The following is a 16,092-nucleotide window of genomic DNA, read 5'->3' on the forward strand; positions in this document are numbered from 1 at the left end:
TGAGTTCATTTTTTCCCTTGCAAATTAGCTGGCATGTTTTTCTACATCAGAATCATTACTGCACTTATCTTAATTTGATGTAGAATACTTTGAAATGTTCAGTATGAATGCCAATTCTTTCTTCTTTGCTTCTTCCAATACTGCCAACATTTCATCTTCTATTAGATAAAGAATTGTGAATGCTGCCTGCTTGTAAAAACAGAAAACTTAGAGCATTCCTTTTCATTCCATTTATCTGCCTTTTGACATGTCTGAACATGAAACCTGGTTTCATTGACTTCAAATTGCATTTGTGTAACATTCTAGATGTTAAAAAACCATCTCGGATTGTCCTACAAGGCAAAGAGATGGACTTTCAGCAGAGATTGGAGAAGCAGGGAAGAAGGCTGGGCGATTGAATGAAGAAATGGGCATTTTAGGGAGAGATCAAACCAGCAGAACTTTGAGGGAGAATCCTAAAACTTAATCCTGAATGATCGACTTCTGCCGATGAACTGAAGGAAACAGGGAGGAACCTACCATCCTGAGTCAGTGGCACCGTGTCAGTCTGCCTGGGGAATCTTGCCAAGCATCGATGGGGACTCCAGACACATGGACGCGATTCTGGGAGTTCAACCATTGGGAGAAATATTGAGGGTGGCAAGGAAGTAGGATGCTGGGAGTGCAGGGTGATTTGCGGGAGAGGGACTCTGTGTGCATCTCTGGATTAGCGAATGTTTGTGAAGGCTAAACTGGAAAGCACTGGGAATAAATACATTCTCAGTACAGAATGCTGTAGTTTGTAACATTCAACAATTGAAGCTGTACTAAAATATATCTAGGAATACAAATACCCAAGAAAAATGCGTCTGATTATCCACACGTTCTGGAAGTTTAATATTAAGTGCATGAATGTAGAGTCCATTTAAGAACACATACCTTTTACATGAGGGTATGTTTTTGTTTAACTGGATTTTGTGGTGGTATGAAGTTACCATTTTTCACATCTGTCAATCTAGGGAGGCAATGGCTGTTTTGCGCCAGATTTGCTTTGACAAGTTTGCCATTGTATCTCACTAAGATTTGATAGAAACATATACACCTGTCATTCTACCTGCATTCCTGTAAAACATATCTTTCATTAAATCACAGCTAAATTTATTTTTGTAATGTATTTCCTCATACCTTGAAACAGGCTGGAGCCAACTCAAAGTCTCAGAACTGCTTTCCGATCAGTACTGTGTGCACTTTTTGTCAATGATGCCTTTAAAATAATTCCTTTGAACAAATCTGCCTGTTTATCTGTTCAATAATAAAACAATAAAAGGTTTAAAATACATTGTCATCTGAAGGCCTCCAATTTCAGTGCTCTTTTCATTTTAAAAGAAAGGCTTGCTTTTTATCGGCAACTTTCATGATCTCATTTGCTTTCGAGCAAAATAAGTACTCTGAAGTGTAGATACTGTTGTAATGTAGGAAATGTATGCAGTCAATTTGCACATAGCAATATCCTACAGAGAGCAACGTATCTGTTTGAATGGCATTAGTTGGGGTATTCATATTGGACAGGATGCTGGAGAGAATTCCCTGGGCTTCTTTGAAATAGTGGATCTACACATCCATGTGAGAGGGTGGTCAGGACAAGTTTTGCATCTGTTGAAAGGTCACTGACCTAAAACATCAACTCATGTCTTTGTGTCCCTCTCTTTCTCTCTCCACAAATGTTGCCAGATCGCGGTGTTTTGCTGTTTTTATTTCCGATTTCCAGCACATAAAGCATTTGGCTTTTGCAGACTGTAATGACCTCCAATTGGCATTATTGGTTGGCCAATTGGAGTATGAGCTCCCTCAATGATAGCTCATTGAGGGGGCCCATATAAGCATCTGTGTAGGCTTTGTGATCCAGTCTTAAGTTGACTGGAATGCTAGCAGCACTGTTTGGAGCTGCTCTTGTATATAATTATTGGAAATAAATATTGGTGTGGTGACGGGACTCCTGCCTCCTGTGGATTATTACAGTGGCGACGAGGTAAACAAAGAACTTTGCGGAGACCAGCTGCCGCACTCGGAGGGTAAACCTTGCTATTTCAAAAATGCCGTTTTTTGGGAGGTTAGATGCATTCGACCCGACTATTGAGGACTGGTCCCAGTATGTGGAGAGAATGTGTTACTTCTTCCGGGCCAATGATATAATTACGGACGAAGGGAGACAGGTTATCCTGCTGTCGGTGTGCGGACCCTCAGCTTTCGCCATTATACGTAGTCTAACTTATCCCGATGCGCTGGACACAAATTCTTTTCAAGAATTAACGGAATTGATGAAAGAGCACTACGACCCAAAACTACCCCTCATTTTGCGCAGGTAAAGATTCTACACAGCGAAGCGGGAAGGCAGAGAGTCAGTCAGGAATTTCTTGACCCGCCTGAGAAGGCTGGCAGAAAAATGTGAGTTCGGCCCGACACTAAATGAAATGCTTCAAGACCGGTTAGTGTGTGGCATAAACGACCTCACAATACAGAAGCGCCTGTTGGCGGAAACGCAGCTAGACTGCAGGCAGGCATTACAGCTCGCACTGTCCCTAGAAAAGACAGCAAGTGGGGCGCAGGAACTACAGGGCACGCCAATGGAGGTAGATACCTGTGAGAGGGACTACCACAACGGGTCCAGCTACCAGATAGCCGCTCTCAGGAAAAGCCTGAGGAATAGAGGGCCAAAGGAAAACCCCAGAACTGCCCCCAAGTCTGCTAGGACTAACTGGAGACAGAGGGAAGTACCGGCTGAGGCTCCCCCAAAAGTAAAGGACCATTTCTGGCACCAGACAGAGTGGGGTAACAGTGACAGAAACCCTAGAAGGAGGTGGCAAAAGAGGAATAGCAGGTGGGGGTGCAGGGAAGTACACAACCTAGATGCCCCATCCTCCTCCGAAGGGGAACAATTATATAATATTTTGATGAAGAAAGCAGAACCTATTAAGATTACCCCATGGGTGAACGGTCGGCCGACAATAATGGAAATAGACACGGGGGCGGCCGTTTCAGTAATGGTAGTGGCAGCATTTTTAAAAAATCAAAGATGGACTCCAGCCACTAACCCTAACAAAAACATCGACGAAACTTAAAACCTACACGGGGGAATCCCTGGAAGTTCTAGGCACAACTCATGTACCCGTGGAATATGAGAAACAATTGCTCAGATTACCGTTGACGATAGTAGAGGGCTCCAGACCGAGCTTAATTGGACAGAACTGGCTGAAAGACCTAAAATTAGATTGGATGAAAATTTTCCAGAGTGGAAGCGGGCAGTTGAGTGGAGTACTCCAAAAATACCCGGATGTCTTCCAAGAAGGTTTGGGGAAAATCATAGGTGCCAAAGCAACTTTGCACGTGGACCCAGAAGCCCTTCCGAAATTTTGTAAGGCCAGGCCAATACCTTTCGCATTAAGGAAGAAAGTAGAGGTCGAAATAGAAAGGTTACGGCACAACGGCATTATCAGACCAGTACAGTTCTTGGAATGGGCAGTGCCGGTGGTACCAATTTTGAAGCCAGACGGCTCAATATACGTCTCTGTGGAGATTTCAAACAGACAGTAAACAAATACGCACTGCTGGATAAATACCCAATCCCGAAAATAGATGACCTATTTGCCAAATTGGCAGGTGGGCTTTTGTTCACGAAACTGGACATGAGCCACGCCTACCTGCAGTTAAAACTGGACAAGGACTCCCAGAAGTTCGCTACAATCAACACCCTGAAGGGCCTTTTTCGTTATACTAGGCTACCTTTTGGAGTGTCATCAGCCTGTGCTATATTCCAGCGCACGATGGAAAATATTCTGCAGGGACTACCGCAGGTGGCGATTTATTTGGACGATGTCTTAATCACGGATAGGACGAACAGGGAACACTTGAGGAACCTGGAGGAAATACTCAGGCGTTTCGCAAAGGCAGGCGTACGGCTCAAAAGAGAAAAATGTGTTTTTCTGGCCCCACAAGTGACGTACCTGGGACATAAAGTAGACGAGTCGGGCTTACAGCCATTGGAAGACAGAGTAAGGGCAATAAAAGAAGCCCCAGCTCCCACCAAGGTCCAGGAGCTACGATCATTTCTAGGGTTGGTAACCTATTATGGAAAATTTATTGAAAATAGGGCGTCCATCCTGGAACCCCTCCACTAGCTACTAAAAAAGGGGCAAGAATGGAATTGGTCCGCCCTCCAAAAGCGACCATTTAGGGACATTAAGGAACAGCTGTCATCTGAAAATGTCCTAGAGCATTATGACCCAAGGAAGGAGTTGGTGGTCACTTGTGATGCATCCCCATACGGGGTAGGAGCCGTCTTAGCCCATAGAGGAAGGAATGGGGAAGAATGGCCAATAGCCTATGCTTTGAGGACCTTGGCGATGGCTGAGAGGAAGTACGCCCAAATCGAGAAGGAAGTACTGCCGGTGATATTTGCAGTAAAAAAATGTCACCAGTATCTGTACGGGCAGAAATTCACCATAGTGACGGACCATAAGCCGTTATTAGGGTTATTAAAAGAAGACAAGTCAATACCCCCGATCACATCAGCTAGAATCCAACGCTGGGCGTTGCTACTGGCGGCGGATAGATACGTTCTGGAACGCGAGTGGCAAATGCAGATGCTTTGAGCAGACTTCCCCTCCTGGACACTCCGCCGCAAATACCGAAAGTAGAGGAGACAGTAATGACTCTAAATTTTTTGGACACCCTACCAGTAGGCGCACAACATATTCGGTTGTGGACGCAAAAAGACCCAGTTTTAGCCAAAATGAAGCATTTACTGCTAACAGGAGAACTGGAAAGACCAGTGGAGCCCCAGATGCACCTATACTGGAGCAGAAGGGACAAAATAACCGTTGAAGACGGTATCCTATTATGGCGAGCCCGGGTAATAGTCCCAGCTCAGGGCCGTCGGGCAATCTTAACCGAGTTACATCACGGACACCCAGGGGTGTCTAAAATGAAGATGCTAGCTCGAAGCTACATTTGGTGGCCAGGATTGGACACTGACATAGCAGCCTTGGTATGTCAGTGCCAGGAGTGCCAACAGGGGCAAAGAGTGCCACCAGCTGCACCATTGCACCCGTGGGAATGGCCAGGCAAACCGTGGACCCGCCTGCATATTGACCACGCCGGCCCTTTCATGGGCTCAATGTTTTTGGTGATAGCGGATGCCCACTCCAAATTGTTGGACGTCCACCGGGTAAACACAGCAAGCACAGCATCGACAATCGAAAAGCTCAGGGCCTCATTTGCAACACATGGACTTCCGGAGGTATTGGTGCCGGACACCAGAACGGCATTCACAAGTGGGGAATTTGGAAAATTCCTAAAAGAAAACGGAGTCCGTCACATCAAAACAGCCCCTTACCATCCAACGGCCTGGCAGAGAGAGCGGTCCAGACACTAAAAGCGGGACTCAAGAAGCAGCCGGCAGCGTCAATGGACACAAAGCTCTCCCGCTGGCTGTTTGATTACAGGACCACACCGCATTCCACAACGGGCACACCGCCAGCTGAACTCTTAATGGGAAGGCGGCTGCGAACGAGGCTGAGTCTCCTTTTCCCAAATTTAACGGGGAAAGTGGAGAAACAACAGGAGGCCCAACGCAGGGGGCATGATAATAGTCGGCAGCAGAGACATTTCCAGGTGGGGGCACCGTTTGGGTCAAGAATTATGGGAATGGACCAACGTGGGTCAAAGGCACGGTAGAGTCCCAAACAGGGCCCATATCCTATGAAGTTTCGATAGGAGGTAAGGTGCAGAAGAAACACCTAGACCAAATAAGGGCAGCGGATCCACACCTGGAGGCAGGGGATGCAGGATCACCTCAAGCTTGGATAGCCCAGACAGAAAAGGTACCCACACCCCAGCCCAGAGCAATTTCTCCAGACCCCGTCATCCAGTCATCAGAGTCGGAGATGGACACGGTCGACGAGACCGCCGCGACACCCCTCCCCGAGGAGGAGGAAGAACAACTTCCAAGGAGGTCGTCAAGAAAAAGACGGGCACCTATAAGGTACACCCCGCCCACGTCGGAGAATGATCCGGCGGACGACACAGAGGTGACAGACCTGGACATGAGGAGCAGGAAGAAGCTCAGAGGAATGCCAGTTGGCAGGAATTCCTCGGACCTTGTGGGGGAGGGGTGTAATGACCTCCTGTGGATTATTACACAGACATTGGAGGAGATTTACACTTATTGTTGAGTGTAAAGTCAGCCTTGTGGATAATCCACCTGCTATAGAAACCACTTGATTTTATTGGTACTGATTTCAGTTGCTTGAATTGGCAGCTGAACCCTAATGTTGGTTTTAGGCCTGGGTGACAAGCTATAAAAAGATCTCCTTGTCTTCTGATGTCTTTGTGTTATATTTTATTTTAATAAACAGAAATTCATATTGTTACAATCAAGGTACACTCCCAAAGGGAGAAAGGCAAGACAAACAAACCCAGAGCTCCCTGGAAGGTGAAGGGATGACAGAGATAGAGAGGAAGATAAAGCTGAAAAAGGGAGCAGGTAAATGATGTGAGGTGAATAATACAATTGAGAAGCAGGCTGCATACAGAAGGTTCAGAGGAGAAACAAACAAACAAGTGAGAGAAGCAAAGAGAGAGTGTGCCAAGAGACTGTCAGAAAACATAAAAAGGAATCCAAAAGCCAGCATGGATTTGTTAAGGGCACATCATATTTAATTAACTGACATTTCTTTGAAGAGGCGGCAGTGAAGGTTGATGAGGGTGGTGCGGTTGAACTGGTGCACAAGGACTTCAAAAATGTATTTGATAAAGTGCCACATAACAGGCTTCTCAGTAAAGCTGAAGCCCATGAAATAAAAGAGGTAGTGGCAGCATGGGATATGAAGCTGGCTAAGTGACAGTAGTGGTGAACAGTTACTTTTCAAGTTGGAGGGAGGTATACAGTGGGGTTTCCCTGGGGTCATTGTTAGGACCTTTGCTTTTCTTGATCTATATTAATGTCCTATACTTTGGTTTTAAAAGTAATTTTTAAAGTTGCAGATTACACAAAACTTGGAAATATTGTGAATTCTAAAGGGAGTTCAGGAACACAGTGATCAGGGGGCATATGTACACAAATCACTGGAAATGGCAGGGCAGATTGAAAAAGGAGCTCATCTCACTTTATAAATAGGCTCAGAGTGTACAAAACCAAGGAAGTTATGATAAACCCATATAGCATTGGCTCGGGCTTAACTGGAGTGTTGTGTCCAGTTCTACACACCATACACTTGGAAGGTTTTGAAGCCATTAGAGAGGATGCACAAAAGATTCACCAGAATTCTTCTAGTGATGAGAGTTACGCGAATAGAGTGGAGAAGATGAGCTGCTTTCCTTGCAGAGGCGAAGATTAAGAGGAGATTTGAAAAAAAATAAATGTGTTAAAAAGCCAAAGGCATCTAGACAGATAGATGGGGGTAAAGTGTTCCTATTGGCAGAAGAATGGGGAACCAAAGGATACCAATTTAAAGTGATTGGTAAAAGAAGCAACAGAATTTTTCTTTTTCACAGCGACTGATCGGCATCTGAAACACAATGCTTGACAGTGTGATGGAGGCAGATTCAATCGTGGTTTTCAAAAGGGAATTGGATAATTATGTGAAGAGAAAGGATTTGCAGGGCTCTGACCAAAAGGTGGGGCAGTGGATCTGAGTGAATTAGATTTACAGAGAGCCAACATGGACATGACAGCCCAAATGGACTCTTTCTTGTCTGTAATCATTCTATGATGCTATAATATTTTGGCTCCTCAGCATAACTATAAGGAGGAAGTTGTACATTTGTTTACCTGCTTGAGTCTTGCTTGGTTGTATTCAGATGTGATGTAATCCATGAAAGTTCAGCTTATTTATTTACAAGTGCTTTATTCCCCTGAAGCTACATCACAACTCATCATCAATGATTCAAAGTTCAGAATATTGGAACCACATAAACTGATTCAAAAGTAGGCAAACATGTAGTACTGGGTATCAAAAAATGACTTACAAAGTAGTAATGAAATCAAAGGGTTAACTGAGTCTGTTCAAAGACTGTTATTCAGCGTAACACCCGATTTGACAAAATTTATAAACATCCTCTCAACCTTAAGGTAGTGATACTGCTTTTAGCTTCCTCGATGGAGCTGTTATTTTACATACCATTGAGCAGGACAACACAGTCAAGGGTTTTAATAATAATAATAATGATAATCTTTATTATTGTCACAAGTAGGCTTACATTAACACAGCAATGAAGTTATTGTGAAAATCTCCTGTGCATATAGAAGCATGCTTTAAATAAGCTTTGAATAGGTTTCAATCTTTATATTGTTTGAAGAAACTGTACCATTGTATTTTACAGCTAATTGTATTGAAATAAATAACCTGTCTCACAAAAGGACGCCAAGATTATTCTGTTCATTATTTTGCATTGTGTTGAGTGACTTTTCTTTACTTGAATGTAGGTAATGACACCTATTAAAACAAATGACCACAGACAGTTATAAAACTGACTCATAGCAGTTTTGTATTGAACGCTTCTGCAAATATCTTACCATCTAATTAGCCGTAAGCAAATTTGGTGTAAGTGTAATACATCGCATGACTGTGATGCAAAATTTTGTGACAGATTTTAGCACGCCAATACAGCGTTCTGAAGGGTAAAAAGGAAGTTAAGTTACAATCCATCTGTAATGGACGATAGGGTTGATTAGGAATTTCATTGATACAATATATATAATTTAAATATAAATTCCATCTGCCACTTGTTTGTTTATTCATCTAACCTATCAATGTTCTGGCTGCAATTGATTTATATCATCCGCATTGTTTGCCATACCTCCAAATTTGCTATCATCAGCAAATTTTGAAAGTATGCCCTGTATTCCAGTATCCAAGTCACTTGTATATAAATGCAGTGGGCCTAACAGTTTCCCTTGCAGATACGATAGTGATGTTTAAGAGGCATTTTTTCCGAATACATGAATAGGATGGAAATAGAGCGATACGGACCCCGGAGGTGCAGGAAGTTTTAGTTTAAATAGGCATCATAATCGGCACAGGCTTGGAAGGCCAAGGGGCCTGTTCCTGTGCTGCACTGTTCTTTGTTATTTGGAATACCTCCATCTATTATCCTTCATCCGTAAAATAACCATTTAGCACCACTCACTGTTTTTTGCCCTTGAGCCACTTTTTAAAATCCAAGTTGACACCGACCCTCCTATTTCACGAGCCTCAAATTTGATAACTGGCCGTTCAAGTGCTACTTTGACCAACTCTTTCCTAAAATCCATTTGGACAGTATCCACTGCATGTCTTCATCAACCTTCTCAATTACTTCATCAAAACATTAAATTAGATTAATCAAACTTTTCCTGCCTTTTCCAAATGTGCGCTGAATCTCTTTAAATAACTCATTAAGTATTCTATCCTTGTCCAACACCTCTGAGCACATGTCACCCTCTTTGTCCCTAATAGATCTTACCTCACCTCTTACTACACACTTACTATTTACATGTAGGTAGAGGATTTTTGGATTCTATTGTATGTTGACTTCCAATCTATTCTCATTTTACTCTTTGTCAGTCTTATTTTCCTTATTACTTCCCCTTTAAACTTATGTTTAGCCTGGTTCTTGTTTGAAGAATTCAAAAATGCATCATATACTTTGATTTTTGGATTCATCATATTCTCTGGTGTCATCACCCAAGGAACCCTGGCTCTGGTTCTCCTGCCTTCCTTTGTTGGAACATACCTGGCCTTTACCTGAAACATTCTCTCCTTAAAGATAATCTGTTGTGCTGTTACAGGTTTTCTTGTCAGTCTTTGGTTCCATTTTACCCTGAATAGGTCCCCTCTCCTCCCATTGAAACTAGCCCTCTTCCAATTTGGAAATTATACTTCACATTGTCTCTTGCTGTTCTCCATTGCTAATCTAAACCTTATGGTACAAGGATCACTCCTACCAATTGATTGATTGATGCAGAACCCACATTGCCAGATGATGCAGGAGGAAGTGCCAGTCTTATGTTTAAATGGATGTGGGTAAGGGTGTGGAGAACCCATTAGCAGGTGATACCATGTATGCCCAAATAGATGGTGTAGCCATGGGAATCCCTCTGGATCCAGCACTCATGAACGTATTTATCAGTTTCCACGAGAAACACATTTTTGATTAATGACCCATTAACTGCCAACCCTGCATATTTCCAATAAGTAAATTATACTTTCATGATCTTTGAATCTACAGCCACATGTAAGGATTTTATAACATACCATAAATAGAAAAAAGACCCAGAAAAATAGGAATAGGTAGCTGGAATATTCCTCTGCAACTCCTTTTACCTGATCAAAACTAGTCCAGGTGATCCCATTAGTTTATATTACATGGTGCCCAGCTCTTGTACATGATGATCTTCACCACAATCAAAAACAGGACAGCTTTCTCATGAACAACATATTTTTGTATAGTGTTTTTAACATAATAAAATATTCATTGGAGCATTATCAAACAAAATATGACAACCAGGCACTTAAGGAGAGATTAGGAATTTGTATTCAGAGTATGAAGTGCTACAGTTTTATGTCCAGATTTAGCTCTTCTTTGTTGTGCTACTTGTTGTTTTCCTTGGTTATTTTGGACAACACCCAGTTAATAGGCCTGAGGTAAACGGGTGAGGCAAGTGGTGGATTCTGAACTGTCTTACCTTGACACTTCATTCCCTTGACCCAGCATTTCTGCAGTTATTGATTTGCTCAGCCACATGCTCACCTCCACCTTTGATGCCCAAGTACCCTACAGAACAATGACTCCCCACCCAGGCCATTTCACCTGGGCAGTCTTGGACTGGACAGAGATTTGTGTAGAAGCAAGCATGGAGACAACTCCTAGCTTATACTTTATCATAGAATCATAAAATTCCTACAGTGCAGAAGGAGGTCTTTTGGCCCATTGAGTCTGCAACAACCCTCTGAAAGAGCACTCTGCCCAAGCCCACTCCCCAGCCCTATCCCAATAACCCTTTATCCTAACCTACACATCGTTGGACACTAAGGGACAATTTAGCATGGCCAATCCACCTAACCATATCTTAGACTGTCGGAGGAAACCCACGCAGGCACAGAGAGAAAGTGCAAACACCATGCAGTTACCCAAGGCCAGAATCGAATCTGGATCCCTGATGCTGTTTGGCAGCAGTGCTAACCACTGTGCCACCGCACAGTTGTATATATGTAAATAGTTACCAGCAGTTGATTTACACTTACTTTTAAACTATACAAAATGATGAACTTCTTCATGAGACAAACAATTACACGCAATATGAGATTGTTGTTGTCAGCTTTGTGTGCCCACATCTACCTCCTTTTAGGTTCCCTTCCTTGCTGGAGGACCCAGCTCCTGAGTGCACAGTACCGATGGTGGATAGGCACTGCCAGTCTGAAGAGGCACCCTATCAGATGTTTGCTCCAAACACTACACGGACCTTCGTTCAGCCCCTCTCTCAGTGCACCCCTATGCCAGCAACTAAATGGTGACACAACTCCAAAGGACTGGCATCTGACCTCCCCTTTCTTGGTGCAAATTCCTCTGACTGTGCTGTCCCATGCCTTACCTTAAAGTCATGTTGCCTCATCCTATGGCGGCTATAAGCAGCAAGGATCAGCTCCCCTCTTTGCCACCTACCCTTGTGGCTGCTTGCCACGAGATTTAAACAAGCCAGTAAAATACCGTCCAATTAAAATTTCAATCACCTTAACCCACTCTCAATTACCATTTTCCCAATGCACTGCCAACACTGCACTTGCCATCTGTCACAAGCAAAATCTGGACCTGGCATGAGGATGTCAATCCTTGCCATTGCCAACCCCATCACCACCTTCAAGGTCAACCTCAAAGAGGCTGGAATGTCCTGGCCCTCGTGCCCACCTGAAGCATTCCACATCTAAAAACAAGCAGACTGTAGTCACAAAGATCACTTCAACACTGCGAGTTTAACATGCAGTGATTTTGAGTCACAATAGAGGCACACCCGCTTGTTGGGAGACATGAGGGATGCATTGCAGTTTGTTTCAAATGACACACCAGGTAGCCATTAACACTGCACCAATACCAGTTTTTACAACCAGAGAGTTGAATTTTTAATCCTGCTTTGATCCCGGTATATTGCACTGATGATATATCGTTCTCTGTAGCGACAAAAATCCTACTAGATTTACAACAACATGATGTAACTCACAACTAATTTAAAAATGCATCTTTGTCACCATGCTATATGACTAATCTCTCCTGCTTGATTAATCTCATCAATGTAACAGAATCTATTAACTAGAATCGTGTTTTTCCTTCCAATGAAGAAAATGTAGTTAAATATATATATTACAATAATAATTGTTTATGCTAGGCAAATAGCACACAAACCTTATTTATTATTTATATCATGTAGGATTAAAATAAAAAAGAACACAAATATAACGATTTAAAAAGTGTATTAAAGAAATGACATTTCTTTGAAAAGCAGACAGATTTGGAGGAGAAAGCGATACAAAATCAGTTGGATCGCTGGGTCATGTTTGCATTTTCCTCTGAGTTTTGCAGTCTTTATGCTCCAGCAGATAAATGAGTTACATAGCATTATTAGAATTATCCAAGGACACGTCGCTATTGTCCGTATTTGACTGAACAAAAAGAATTACAGAGAATCAGCTGGGTGGGGGTGGGAGGGGGGTTGTGTCACTATGGTGCCGCTGCTTGCTTCAGTTGTCCCTTTTGACACAAAGCAAGATCAAAATTAGCCAGCAACCTGGTAGGTGTTAGGTGAACTCTGGATTCGGCCCATGTGTCATCCATGTTTGGATCGCCTGTCAACACGAACCATCTAACTTCAGGCACAAAGAAGAAGGTGGGGGTGGGGACATGAGCAAAATACTGTGAGGTTGCTATCCAGGTGACTGTGGCCCAGGTTGGATTATCTTTAAGAGAAAAGGATGAAAAATGGACGGAAAATGCCTCAAACTAAAAAAGAAAACACAGAAACAGGCCCTTGGAATCATAAATGATAAAATAAAAATGCTACAAAGTAAAAGATCATGATCTATGAAAGACAAACATACAGAAATATACCTTTTGTACCTCAGAATCTGCTACCGAATCTCACAGCACTTCGGTCACTTGCTATTTTTCCTCCATGCTCAAGCTGTCAGGAAATTAGGCGCAAACCCAAATACACTCCACCCTCATTAGAACACAGTTTTCAGAAACCAAACATTTTGCACATTATAACAAGGTTTGTTGTATTGTGACTGTCCCCTAACAGAAGAGGAAATGTTGAGGGATATGGTTCAATAGCTTTCTCCCACAGATGACAGCTGAGAGTCTTATATTGAAGATGAGCTATACTGAGAAACCCTGGGTGGAATTTTAACTGTGATTTGCTATTCCTGATGGCGGACCTGAAAGTGGATACTTGTTTTTTTTTGCCATTTCCCAGACGATTCTTAATAAAATGTCAAATGTCGGCGGCGTGCAATGGAGACACGTGCCATCGTGTGGCGGGGAAAGCTTCTCATTGGTCAGTTTGCAATGCAGCAGGTATTGAATAAATAGTTTAAGGGAATAAAGAGGGATCAATTTTACCCCACTTGATAATAGTATTTTAGGTACAGTCTCTTTAAACCTTTTTAGGAATGACATTTGCATTTTACTCTTTTAATAGGCCTGGGTTATGCTAGTGCAACTGCACGAGGTAAAAAATAACATGGAAATTAAAAGTGCAAATAATGTATTAAATTATAGAATGCATCTGTAATGGGGTGGGGGGGATTTGAAATGGGCAATTTACATGAAAAAGCAGTGAGAGTGATGTGATTCGATGCTGGGCTGTATTTTAACACTACGAACGTCTGTATTTATTTCCAAAAACCTTGAAAGGATGATTTGAAATGGTTTAATGATATCCTCAGATAGCCTTAGCAAAAAACTTGATGAAGGTCCATCTTGAAGAGAGCAACTGACCCCATTAGGGCATTGGGCATACACCCTGAAGGATGATCTCTGGGTTATACAGAATAGAGATGAGGTTCAGAAGTAAATCTTTTAAGTATTTTTGTATCAGTGTAATACATTCTTAGACAGCAGAGTCCTAACAGGAACATTCAAAATTAGAATTTATAGTACAAACCTGTTTAACAGAGGCATGCCACTGGATATATTTCAAAACTGTGGGATTGCTACTACAGAAGAGTTATTTACTTAATAAACCCATTGCGGTCGAACATGAGAATGCAAAATAAAGATTTTCAGAAAGTTCTTTAATGTCAAAAAATGGGTTAGATTGCAATCAATAGTAAGTCATACAGAGCTAATTCAAATGTCTTAGTAACAACATGTTAAATGGCTAAAGACCCTATTGAAAACTAATTTACTGAGCTAAATCAGGAAGCTTTGCAGTCAGCAGACTCCAGTATCCAGGTGGAAGTGTAGAAGCTGCCAAAGACTGTGCATACAGAAATTTAACAAATCCCTCTTTTATGAAAACAGTTCAAAGGAGCGCATGAGGTAATCAGCTTTAGGCCATTCAATTGAGTACTTGCTCCTTCAGGGGACAGGTCTACAGATGGAGGGTTTGAATTATCAGAAGCTCAACCCCCATCTCTTAATTCGGGGCCTTTAGGATAAGCATACTTTGTGCTCCTGCCTCTGCCTGTTACAGATCAGGTCATGAAGGGTAGATCACAAAGTTGAGCCTGAGAGAAGAGAAGGTAATAACAAGTTTCGACAGCTTTCCTGACAATTTTTCTGAAGACCTTTCTTCATGGGGTATAGTTCAACATGTAGATTCACAGTGAAGTCTCCTCACTCCCGAGGTGTTCAGTCGGACGATCATTTAACCTCAGAATTTGTGTATGGGTTTGACAGCATATTTTAAAAAATTATTCATTCATGGGATGTGGGCATCGCTGGTTGGGCCAGCATTTATTGCCCATCCCTGAGGATATTTAAGAGTCAACCACATTGCTGTGGGTCTGGAGTCACGTGTAGGCCAGGTTGGGACAGCAAATTTCCTTCTCTAATGGACATCAGTGAACCAGATGGGTATTTATGACAATCAACAATGTTTTCATAGTTATCTTTAGATTTTTAGTTCCAGATATAAATTGAATTCAAATTTCACCATCTGCCATGGCGGGGTTTGAACCCGAGTCCCCAGAGCATGACTCTTGGTCAGGATTATTAGCTCAGTAACAATGGGTGTGATTCTCCCCCACCCGGTGGGGTGGGCCGTACCGGCGCCGAGGAGTGGCGTGAACCACTCCGGCGTCGGGCCGCCCGGAAGGTGCGGAATCCTCCGCACCTTCAGGGGCTAGGCTGGCGCCGTTGGGGTTGGCGCTGTGTCAGCTGGCGCGGAAGAGCTTGGCGTTGCGCCAACCGGCGCCGAAGGGCCTCCGCCGGCTGGCGCGAGTTGACGCATGCGCGGGAGTCCCAGCTTGTGCTGGCGTCATCCCAGCGCATGTGCAGGGGGGTTCTTCTCTGCGCCGGCCACGGCAGAGGTTGACAGCAGCCAGCATGGAGGGTAAGAGTGCCCCGCACAGCAATGTTCAGCAGAGAACTCATACTGAACAGACATGAGCTCATAAGGCTCATATTTTCAGCTTTTTGGTTAATATGAATTCAGCATCTCATGTTACCCGCTCTGATAAATCTCTAAATCAGAACATGGCAGTCTGTCAGATTACTTCAGATGATCTTCCATGGGCTGCAGTGACAGAGAGTAACGCAAAATAACAACAGAAAATGCTGTAAACTCTCAGCAGGTCAGGGAGCATCAGTGCATCTGGCGGGGAGTCGGAGAATCACGCCCATAGAGTTAGTCGGCAGAATATTCCTGCAGTGCTTTGGGACCAAGAGGTCAGAACCAAATGGGGATCCCAAGCCCGCACTTGCCAGGAGCGAGACCAGTAGAGCTATTTGCCACAGCTGGAAGATGGTGGCACAGTGGTTAGCATTACTGCCGCACACTGCCAGGGACCCGTGTTTGATTCCGGCCTTGGGTGACTGGGTGGAGTTTGCACGTTCTCCCTGTGTGTGCGTGGGTTTCCT

The sequence above is a fragment of the Scyliorhinus canicula genome, chromosome 2 (assembly GCF_902713615.1).
Source record: "Scyliorhinus canicula chromosome 2, sScyCan1.1, whole genome shotgun sequence".
NCBI classification, from domain to species: domain Eukaryota; kingdom Metazoa; phylum Chordata; class Chondrichthyes; order Carcharhiniformes; family Scyliorhinidae; genus Scyliorhinus; species Scyliorhinus canicula.